Consider the following 12,336-nt stretch of genomic DNA (forward strand, 5'->3'; position numbering starts at 1 on the left):
GGTGTGCTTTAATTTCAGAATTTTGTTTACTTTATATTTTTCTTAGTGCCCTTACATATTTTCTCTGTATCCAGATAAAATATGCAATTTTGCTTTCCAGACCTATATTGTTTGATGAGTTATCAAAGCCTGTTGGCTTCTAAATAACAATAATGTTCTCTCAGACAGCATCCCATGACTGTAAGGATAAGATAAATGTCACAGGTGAATTTTAGGCTCTACAGATGCAGATAAAATTCAAATCTATTACTATATCAGGAGAATATCCCAAATATAAACACTTAATGCAACCTGAATCATGCCAATATTGCATGCTTTATTAAATATTTGTCTAGAATTTAAGTGTATTTATAAGGCTGAAATATTTTCTGTGATCACTAAACTAATAGAAAACTGGACACTGATTATATATAACCTAAGGTCTATAAAAGATAACATATTAACATCTTCTGCCAGGTTTATTTTTTTCCTCCATTCTGTAACTGCTCTGAAATAGACTTGAGAGAAAAGGAAGATAAGCCACTATCTGAAATAGTGGGAGTTTTGAAGGAGTAGTGGCTGAAGTAGGCTGCTGTGATCATTGACAACAAATCTGCAGAAAAGGCAATAGGGCAGTAGCATAGTAAGGGAAAAAAAAATAATATGGAAGAAGGAAAACATGAGGGATCAAAAAGAATTATTGTCAGTAAGAGCACAGGACCATTTCTTCTGGCTTGTGCTATAAAATTAAGACTAACATCAGTAGTACGTCAGGTTACTTTGAGCAAGGCTATCTTAAATTCCTCACTCATCCAGAGCCTCTTCTGGGATTTGGCAAAATATGCCATTTGGAATGCAGTCTCAGTTCTTAGGTGTTGAATATAAAATGTTTAAAGGGCCACGTATTATTTTTTTTTTCCCAGGAAAATTTCACATCAAACCATTTTTCAAGCAACAACTTCCTTATAAAGGTCTGTCTTTGACTTTGTCTCACTACAACATATGTTGGAGAAGTGTATAGGCACTGTACCTTAGCAAATATGCAAAAAAATGTAAAAGCTTAATCATCTAAATTTGTATATGCTTTTTCTTGGAATATGTCTGAAATTCAAACAGTTGCCTTTCTCATCAACCGTATTTCAAAAAATGAATTCTGGAGAGTTCTGTATTCTACCTTCTGCCATTTTACTCTCAAAATCATTCATCTGGAAAGAAGAGGAGATTATTTCCTGAACTGAGGTATTCAGAGAGTAGCAACTACCTCAGAGAAATTGCATTTTGTTGATGTATTGTAGCAATATCTCATCAGGGCAAAACTATTCAAGCATCATTCTGGAGACAGCTATTCCATATGGCCTTTTTCTTACTGCTGTTTAACATTCTCATTTTTTCATAAGAGAGTTAGGTGGAAAAATACAGAAAGCACATTCTTCTAGTTGCAAAAGTTTAATGCCTTCAAGACTTTTTTGGCTTTGTATTTATTTATTATATTCAGTAAAATCGTGCTTCATCTGACAAAATATTTATTGTAATAATGAGAGCAAATGAGCACTGAAGAAGACATAAAAATTAAAATGGTGCCGAATAAATGAATGATATTTTGAGGTGGGTGGGGGAGCGAGGGCGGTTGTAGAGGGAAAACATACCAAAGGGTTTGTGGAATAAGTGGTACACAATCATAGAATTATTTAATTTGGGGAAAAAACTTCAAGATCATTGAGTCGGACTGTAAACATAACACTGCCAAGTCTACCACAAAACCATGTCCCTAAACATGACACCTACATATCTTTAAATACCTCCAGGGACAGTGACAATTCCACATTAGTAGTTAAAATGACAGTGGTAGAGCTGAGAATTTTTTGTTTTTCTAGTCCATGACTTTTCTCTGATTTTCTTTAGTTTATGCCAGATGACTACTACACAAGGGGATTAGCTATGAAGTACGAGATAAGTTGATTTTCTTTGAAAAGGCAATAGAAGCTTTAAAAGATGGGGAAATATTTGTCTTTCTTGATGACCAGCACATTATCAAAGAGGACAGTTTAATATATATTAAAAAATCACAGTTCTTATTTAAGTCACTTAAGTGTATTAACCACTTTATCTTAACACCAATGCAAGCTGTATATTGTACATTTTTATCACCAGTTAGTTCCACGTATCCTTCCCTTCCAAAACTTCTTATTTCAGTAGCCCTTATTGAGACATGAAAAGGGCACCTTGTTGGTGCAGAATAGCTTCATCAAAATTGTTACTATCTAAGGCACAGTTCTGGTAGTATCTTAAGGCATTGTGGTCCTGCTTATTTCCAGACCCTCTGGCAAAATATCACAAGCCTAAAAGTTTAAGAAAAAAGTACACAGATTATTCTTTTTATCTATTCTTTTGGAGAAACCTAATATTGGATTAACTTGCCATTAGGATTAAGTCTCAAAAAATGCTTTATACCTGCTAAAAATGTGTACCATTCATTGGATCCCAAAGCCACTGGCTAAAAAAAACAACATTAGAGCCTTGTGGAGAAAACACATTTACCAGATCATTATTCCTGAGGACTTCCAAAAATTTACCACTTAAGTCAGGAAAAAATACACTGTATAAGCCTCCTGAGCAAATATAAACTGCTATAGATAGGATATATATATGTACTCTGCTATTCTTTCAGTAAAGATGCAGTGCTTTTCACCTTAATAAATCTTCCTGGGTAGCAACAAGATATAACAGTTATTCTGCCAGACATGAAAATGGAGTGAGGATAGAAAATCTATGCATTTTGTAATTTATGATATGCTGCCTAGCAGCAGCCTGGATGCTTCAAGAAGGCATTTCTACCTCAAGGCACTTTGTAACTTTAGAAAGATTCCTTGAACTTCATAAAAGGTTTGAGTGTCTGCCCCTCAGAGAGCAGTATTTTCTCTAGGGTATTCATATCCTTAGGGTACTTCTCATCCTTATTTTCCTTCTCTTGTTTAACAGCTCTTTAGCAGAAGATTTATAGAAAGCTGATCATACATATTTTTTTGCTGGGATTTCATAGCAAATGGAGGAAGGAAATAAGCCCTGAGTATGTTATTTAAATTGTCCTTTTTTTTTTTTTTTTTTTGTGGTCTTGGTGACTTTTTCAAAGCTTGCGTGGGATCTTGTGAGATACGGGAAAAGCAACATAATGATTCATCATGGAAAGCAGAAGAGAGTTCATCCTGATTAGATGAAGAAAATGGTAGACTTGAGTTTTCAACAACTACTTCACACACATATTTTCGAGTGTTTCTTAAACCAACTATCCACCACTTCACCACTCTAAATATAAATTAACCCAGCCAGCAACAAAGAACCCAGCATCTGCTTGCTCACCCCTCACCCCCAGTGGGATAGGGAGAAGAATATCCAACTGAAAGCTCGTGGATCAAGACAAGGACAGAGAGGGTTCACTAATCAATTATGGTCACCAGCAAAATGGGCTTGACTTGGATAAAAATCAATTTAATTTAATACCAATCAAATCAGAGCAGGACAAAGAGAAAAGAAAACCAGACCTTAACAGCTGGCCATAACCCCCTCCTTTCTTCCAAATCATTTCACTCCCAATTTCTCTACCTCCACCCCACCCCAGCAGGACAGAGGGACAGGGAGAGGAGGATATGGTCAGTTTGACACGTGTTGTTTCTGCTGCTTCTTCCTCTTAAGGGAGAAGGATTCCTCACAGTCTTCCCCTGCTTCTCCACAGAGTCTCTCCCACGGGGAAGAGTCCTACAGGAACCCTTCTGACATGAGTCCCTCCCATGAGGTATAGTCCCTCAGGAACAGACTGCTCCAGTGCAGGCTTTCCACAGAGTCACATTCTGCTTCGGAAACAGTCACCTCCCCTGGCACAGGATCTTCCACAGCTGCAGGTTCACATCTGCCCCACTATGGTCCTTCACGGACTACTTCACCATGCTCCTCCATGGACTGCAGGGGGACAGCCTGTCATCTCACCATGGGCTGCAGGCAACCTCTCTTGGGCATCTCCTCTCCCTCCTTCCTCACCAACCTTGGTATCTCTGCTGCAGCAATTGCTCTCATGTGCTCCTCTTCTCTACCCTGCAGGTCCTATTGCACTTGTCTTTTCCCCTTCTTGAATAGGAGAGGCTGAGAGAGCTGGGTTTCTTTTGTCTGGAGAAGAGGAGACTCAGGGGGAACCTATTCACTCTCTACAACTAGCCAAAGGAAGGGATGTTGTAGTCAGGTGGGGGCTGGACTCTTTTTCCAGGTAACTAGTGACAGGATGAGAGGGCATGGCCTGAGGCTGTGCCACGGGAGGTTTAGGTTGGATATTAGGAAGTACTTCCTCGCAGAAAGAGTGATCAGACATTGGAATGGACTGCCCAGGGAAGTGGTGGAGTCACTGTCCCTGGAGGTGTTCAAGGAAAGGCTGGATGTGGCACTTGGTGCCATGGTCTAGCCGACGTGGTGGCGTTAGGTCATAGGCCAGACCTGATGATCTCAGAGGTTTTTTCCAGCTTCAATAATTCTGTAATTCTGTGAAGATATTAATCACAGAGGCTCATCCACCATCACTGATAGACTTGGCCTTGACCAGAAGCAGGTCGAAGTTGGAAACAGAGGAGCTTCCAGCACATTCTCACAGGAGCCGCCTCTGTGTGCCCTCCCTCCCTCCACCCAGCTACTAAAACCCCACCACACACTGATCCAACAACACACTAACAAAAATTATGCTCCCAAGGTTTAGTACCTGGTATGTTGAAGAAGAATATAGCAATGACATTTTTTACATTTTCTGAGGTGCCTACAATAACTGCAACTTTCCTGAACCCGCCAGCTGACAATAAGTCAGAAAAAAATGAAAACAGTTCTGCCTCCTATCTGAAGCAGAACAGAAGGGTAGGAGAAAGTCATTAAGTTCAAAATTATTGCCTTTAAAGCTGTGTGTTATCTAGCATATAGCAGAAGGCACTTGAAAAATATCAGGACAGTATTTCAAAAGAAGATAAAAATGTGAAGTGATGAGTTTTTACTGACAAGGAACTGATCAAAGTCATGATCATGTTCCATAGGAAGCACAGGAGCTCTTACAGACTCACACATAGGTAAAACAAGAAATTGTGCATCAGGCTGCCCTTCTGTGCAGATAACCCCATACTAAGATTTTTCTGCAGGTTCATTTCTTACAGGATGAACAGACATACATGCATTCATACACATAAGAACCATTTCTGAGCTCACAAGAAACTGTCATTATGGTTTTAAAATTTTACCCTAAACCTCAGTGTGTTTTGCATCTGTGCAACTGATGAAAGGAGAAAGATGTAGTTTTCATTTCAGAGCACAAAATAACAGCAGAAAATGCAGAGAAACATTTTGTGACTTGATTTTGCTGCATGAGTGTGAAAATGGTGTGAGAAAGAACTGACTCATGTAATTTTGGCATCTTGTAAAAATTCAAATAATGACACAAACTTACAGAACTGATCTACAGATGTACTCTCATGGAGCTTTGTTGGACTGGAGCTGAAAAGACACAAGATACTTGCAGGAAAAAAAGAAAGAACTTGTACACTGCAAGATGCTTATTGTCTTTGACCACATAGTATTACATACCTATACAGGAATTATTACATACCTACACAAAAGAAGGCAGCCTATTATCAATACTAGACCTTGGGAAACAAAATAAAAAATTCCTGTACATTTCCATCTGAATGTCATTGTACTTCTCTTCTTAGGTCATTACCCCCCCCCCCCCCCCCCCCAAAGAAACTACATGTTTTTAGGTACATCCTGTAAAATCCTGTAAAATCTTTTATCACTGCTCTCCCTGATTCTTCCTGAGATAGTCAGAAGCTGGCATGTCCACTACTTTAACTCCTCTGAAATGACATTCTTATCTCTCTTGAGAAAAAGAGTACAAAGGCAAAACACTAGGTTTTCAAAATCTTGAAAGTATTTTGCCTATCTGAAAATTCCATAGTAAGACACCTCTGAACAGAGCTGACACAAGTTCCTGTGCCATTCCCACTATAACAGAAAGCTTAAGTGTAAAAACAAATATTAAAATTACTGTTGCATATTTTTTGCACAATAAATACTGCAACTATTAAAAAATAAAACAAGCAAACAAACAAGCCTAGAAGCCTATTTCAGAATAAGAAGTGTTGACCAAAATTGAAACCAAACACTTCTGTTGCTGTTTAGGGGAGTTACAATCTCAATATCCTGACTCTCTGTTCTCTTCCCAGGTCAGATCCTTTGGCTCGATTATACTTTTAACATAGTAGGTGGGGTGACTCATAAGAAACTGAATCAGGATGTTTCTAATACTGTATAATTACTTTGTGTAATGTTTTTATCTCTATAAATTTTTCCTAGAGAGTATGTAAAAAAGACATGGGATTCAGAGCATTTTGGACCTGATCCACTTTGAGCTTGGTCCTCTGGGATATATGGCATTCCCAAGATTCTGCATGTATGCCATATATCCCCTGGGATCTATGACATTCCTAAAATTCTGTATGTCTAGTGTAGGACATTTGCATATTCTTACAGCTGAAATGGGCACCGGGAAAGGAGACTGCCTCCATCAGAGGAAAATGTATTGGAATTCACTATGCATCATGCTGCCCAGGGTGGTTGTGGATGTCTCCTCCTTGGAAGTGTTCAAGAGTAGGTTGGATAGGGCTTTGAGCAACCTGGTCTAGTGGGAGGTGTCCCTGCCCATGCAGGGGACTTGGAACTAGATGATCTTTAAGGTCCCTTCCAAATCAAACCATTCTATGATTCTGTCCTGCATTCTATTCAACATTCGCTTTACTATTAAATTTAACAGGAACCAGCAGCTTTAGCATTGTTTCTTTATGTCTTCACATGGTAGTCAGTCTTTTTCTTACTGGTGCAGTTTGTTAGGACAAGAGTAACCATAACAGGCTAACTGGCGAGGGGGAGAGGAAATGAGGAACAGGCTTTGCAGCTCATGCCAGCAAGTGGATGTGGAACTCATCCAGTCCTGTTCCTTCCCAGCACAAACTGCTCTCCTGATCAGTTCATCTCTTGTGCAGAGACATAATGAGCTAAAATATCCTTTACTCTTCACATGGGCAGACATTAAGATCTCTTTCCCTGTATGCATTTGACAGTAGTCACTGACTGAAAGTGGATATAATCATTTTTCACGGCCTGTTTAACGGAGGTTTTCCATCACTTCATACAGATCAAGGATGTTTGTAAGTAGATGGACATAGGAAAGAAGAAAACCAGGAGCAGATGATAAAACTGTTTAAGCATATGTTCCCAGAATGTAGCAACCTTTTAATCTCTGCAAACATATAAAATGAGTCAGAATGCCTAGATTAGGTGGGGTGCTTTTAATAGAAGGAAAGAAAATATTGTTACAAAACATATTTAGCAAACTGCTGCAATGTACTTTAAATTCAATGAATGCTCAGTTTTAATGCACACAAAGAATGCCTGCAATCAGTTGGATACAGGCCTAATCAATTCCAAAACATTAAAGATTTTTTTTTTCTTTTCATTTTCAGTTACAAATTTCTCTGCATATGCTTGTGGGTTCTGTGGAACAAGACTGTGCAGTCTGTCTCGTGCACAATGTGCTTCAAACTTGGCGTTAATCAGAAGATTTGCAACAGTTGTGAGCCTTTGTTCTCAGCACTTTCAGCTTCATTAAAATGAAAAATTACGTATGTACAGTTCCTGACACTGATAACGTTTTACAGTTCTCACCCATCAAAATAGATGCCAGGCACAATTGTGTATAAGAACTACTGAATTATTTTCTAGATAAGGTAGAGTGACAGCTAATAAAAATAACTCATTATTTACATACCTGTCCAACACTGTGATTTTGATTTAACAAGTTAAAATTCCATTGCAGATAGATATTTTTCCCCCATAATGCATTACTGCAGTATTTTACCAGAATAATAGATTTCATACTTCAAAGGAATTAGTAGAAAAAGCTGTGTACACTGAAATGGAAATGACTCTTTAAACAGAGTGGATCAAGTCTGCAACATCACTGAGCTGATAAAAACCGCACCATATTTCAGTGACATTTTCTACTGAAGAATGGAGATTCAGGAAAAAAGAGGAGAACAAGCAGTGTAGTTAATAGTAAAGAACTGAAGGGCATGGGGAATAAAAACATAAATGGCTGGTAAAGAAATATAGGAAGTAAATGGAAGATAAGAGGCAGAAACTTGATGAAAAATTTAGACAAGCAATATGGACCCCATACAAAACAACAGAGAATGAAAAAGCAATGTGAGGAAGAGAGCAAAATGAGAGGAAAAAGGAAAGAGCAGTTGGAATATGATGGGGGAGAAAGGGGAGTAGAGATGAGGCAGAAAGACTGGGGTAAAAAAGTAACAAGAAGAAATAAAGGGAGTCAGAAGGGGAAACAGGCTGTGAGTATGAAAGAGAGAGGAACAAGAACTGAGATGGATACAGAAGGCAGGATAGATAAATAGACACTGTGGAAGGGTAATAGATACCCAAGGGAGAAGTTGGAAAACACATAGAGGAAGAAGAGTGCACAGGGGACTACTAAAAAAGGCAGTGGTAACAGGTAAGTCAAGCTGGTCCTCAGCTAGATTTCAGATTTTGCTTTAGACTTTTACATCTTCTCTGTTGAGTTCTTATTTTCTTTCTATTATTTCCTTTTCCCAGTCTAGCAATCCTAGATGCAGACTGAACCAATGTTTTTATATCTGATTGGATATGAAGTACTTCACATGACAGCTAACAGGAGGGCTACTTCTAGCAAATGTGAACCAAGTGATTCCTTTCTCTAATATTTCCAGTTTTGGAAGAACACACTGTTCTCTACATTGAAAAGGAGAGAAAAGAGTCAAGACAGATTCTACTCTGCTCACCAAATCCTGCTTCTGTTAAATATTCTGTTAATATCTCCTGAGGCTGTTCAGGTAATGTGTTCAGCATTTAAACCAAACTCACCTTCTGTGAATTTTACATGACCAGAATTCACCACCACAAAGCTGCACATTCAAAGTCTGTGGATGTTACTCGGAAAAATGAAGGAATAATGCACCTCCAAATGAATGACCACATCTCCACCTATTTAATAAGATAAGAGCATAAAAATAATCTACATTCACTATAGTAGACTTAGAGCTTGTTAAAACAGTTATAATTATACAGGTCAAACCATAAGTTTATTAATTTCTCAATATTGCCAATGTACTATCTTTTTTCCCCCCATTAAAATTCTGTCCCTAAAATTGACTTAGTGTTGTATTGTTGATAGGATTCATAGAATCATAGAACTATTCAGGTTGGAAAAGACCCTTGGGATCACTGAGTCCAACCATCATCCCTACTCTACAAAGTTCTCCTCTAAACCCTAAACCATATCAACCACCACCACATCCAAACGACCCTTAAACACATCCAGGGATGGTGAGTCAACCACCTCTGTGGGCAGCCTAAACCAGTGTCTAACCACTCTCTCTGTGAAGAAATTTTTCCTAACGTCCAGTCTAAACCTCCCCTGTTGCAGCTTGAAGCCCGTCCCTCTTGTTCTGTTGCTAATTACCTGTGAGAAGAGACCAGCACCAACCTCTCTACAATGACCTTTCAGGTAGTTGTAGAGACTGATGAGGTCTCCCCTCAGCCTCCTCTTCCTCAAACTAAACATTCTCAGCTCCTTCAAGCATTCTTCATAAGATTTATTCTCTAGGCCCTTCACCAGCTTCGTTGCCCTCCTCTGTACTTGCTCCAGCACCTCGATATCTCTCTTGAATTGAGGTGCCCAAATCTGGACACAATACTCGAGGTGAGGCCTCACCAGTGTTGGGGACAGGGGGACAATCACCTCTCTGCTTCTGCTGGTCACACTATTTCTAATACAAGCCAGGATGCCACTGGCTTTCTAGGCCACTTGGGCACACTGCTGGCTCATATTCAGCTGCTTGTCAATTAGAACCCCCAGGTCCTTTTCTGCCATAAAAAGGCTTATGATCCTTCTCCAAGGATCATGAACTCAATCATCTCATGATCACTGTGCCCTAGACGGCCTCCAACTTTTACTTACCCCATAAGATCTTCTCTGTTCACCAGAAGCAGGTCCAGGAGGGCACTCTCCCTGATCAGCTCACTAATCAGCTGTGTGAGGTAGTTTTCCTCCACTTTTGTAATAATTCATTTCTGATTTGTATTCTAAGATCTGGCTGGAGCAGTTAATATTCCCAATTGCTCTGACATTATAGTTTATATTTTAGAATGCAAAACTACGGTGTTTTCAGCATGGTACAATTCATTTATAAATTGTAACAGTTTGTAAGTGGTATTTTATTATTTATTAACTAAGTTAACTAACTAACTAACACAAACTAAGTTTAATGTGAAGATGAGCTACACACTGTCATAAGAGCAACCCACTCTGGGTGTCCTTTAGCATAATCTTGCCTTTCTCACATTGCTTTGCTTCATAACACACTCTCTCTACCTATTTTAGGCACCGTATTTGCCAGCCATATAGAAAATCAACATTTATTAACTCCTATTAATTAGTTTATTAATTAATAGCATTATATTAACCCCTCAGTTGGAGTGCTTAGGTTCATTTGACCATTGTTGATCAGTCTTCTAGCTGCATGTTTTCAAGCAAACTGCTTAATTCTGTGTTCAACTTAACACACTTAAGTACTAGGTGTTTTGGCTATGTAGGCATGTAGATAAAGAGCTTTGCTGAATAGAGATTGATCTATGCATACACTTAGAATTAAGCTCCTCATGGAATCAAAGCTTCTTTACTGTAAAAGGATTTTTATAGATATTTATGGTAATTTATTACAAGATATACTAAAGATGCTTGTGTGTTACATGTGACAAGCATATTCTATCCTGGTTTATGTTTAATATGGTCAAAGCATATTGTTCTTTTCTTTAGGTCTGAATACTTTTAGCTCAATACAGTAACACAAAAAACACTGAGCAGCCACTCTAACTCTGATTCAGTTTTGTTTAATGTCTGTACAAAGAAGGGTTAATAAACCACAAGAATATATGATAAAATAATTTTATTAAAAGAAAACTAGCACTTAGAAGTGAGGACAATCCAGAAATAAATTTGCCAGTGTAGTCCTAATTGGTATTCCTTAATTGTCAAAATTTCTATAAAGGCTTTAATTAATCAACACATAGGGGTATTTTCCACATAGTTCCTGTCCAGTAAGTACCATGCCTGACTTCCATAGGCTATGCTATGCCTGGAGACAAAGCTATTTTACATGCTGTCTAATTTGTGGGAGCTGATAAAGAGCTTTATTCTTCTAACCCTCTTATTCATACAGCATGAGTAAATAGACCAAAAAAAGACTTGGAAATAATTATTAGGAATGTTCAGGATATTTGGATTGCAAATATGACTCTGAAAAGTCACATTAAAAGTCCACCTCACAGATTCTTATGTGGTTATCTCTCAGGCAGAAGAATATTTTCATTCTGAGTAACAACTATACACATTTAGTTTGGTCTGTCAGGAGACCTGTATTGAGCCCTAGTCTGAATTTAGGTTTTAAATAGGCTAAAACATACAAGTAGAATAATAATTTTAATCACTATCCAGATTTTTATTTTATAGGTTTTTTTCTAATAACCTTTCCAAGTTACATGTCAATGTAATACCAGACAAACTTTATCTTGGAAATCACAATGTGTATCCAGTATACTTAACATTTATTGCAAGAGCAAAGGGCAATTAGTTTTTCCAAGAAATTCACATACTGTTCAAAAAGAAGACCTTTTCTACCACGTTAATTTTTGAAAATTTTTTTCTAGTCTATCATTTTAAAAATGAGAATTTTTACTCAAATTTTAAATATACTTGCATAAACACTCACTTCAGACTGAAAATAAATTCACCCAGTTCATTGAAAATGCTAGTTAAAGAGATGTGATTACTCAGAATACAACTGCTCATCATGGTGCAGAGACCTGTGAAATTCCCAGCTGTATAAATCAATTTCTGAGTAATTAAAAAGATCTGTTATTTTAGCCAAAACCTTCTGGGACAACTTTGAGCCAAGAGCAATAATAGGTTTTTGGGTAAATTCTGGTAGCTTTTTGTGAGGAAAATTTTAACTGATACCTTACTAGTCTGTTGTTAGTTGTGGCTTTTGTGTGGTAGAGATTATCTCATAATAGGTAACACATATAAAAAAAATCACTATATTTGCCTTAGCTAGGTGATTTCCAGGCAATCCATGGATGACATGTCTCACTATTCAGTCACTCATAAGCTGCTGATATTTAAAAAAAGTAAGATATGAGAATTTATTTGTCCAGAATAATTCTTACTTTACCGGTGATGCATCTGTT

The 12,336-nt window shown here is 37.9% G+C and overlaps 1 protein-coding gene across 1 annotated transcript in view; it reads right to left on the reverse strand.

Moving 5' to 3' along the window:
- MARCHF1 (membrane associated ring-CH-type finger 1) overlaps positions 1-12,336 on the reverse strand; it is a 372,379-nt gene that overhangs the window by 279,966 nt on the left and 80,077 nt on the right. Inside the window, exon 4 of the mRNA XM_051619263.1 lies at positions 8,953-9,072. The gene's annotated coding sequence lies outside the window, so the exon portion shown is untranslated. The remainder of the gene's footprint in view (positions 1-8,952; positions 9,073-12,336) is intronic.

This window comes from Apus apus, chromosome 4 (assembly GCF_020740795.1).
Source record: "Apus apus isolate bApuApu2 chromosome 4, bApuApu2.pri.cur, whole genome shotgun sequence".
NCBI lineage: Eukaryota > Metazoa > Chordata > Aves > Apodiformes > Apodidae > Apus > Apus apus.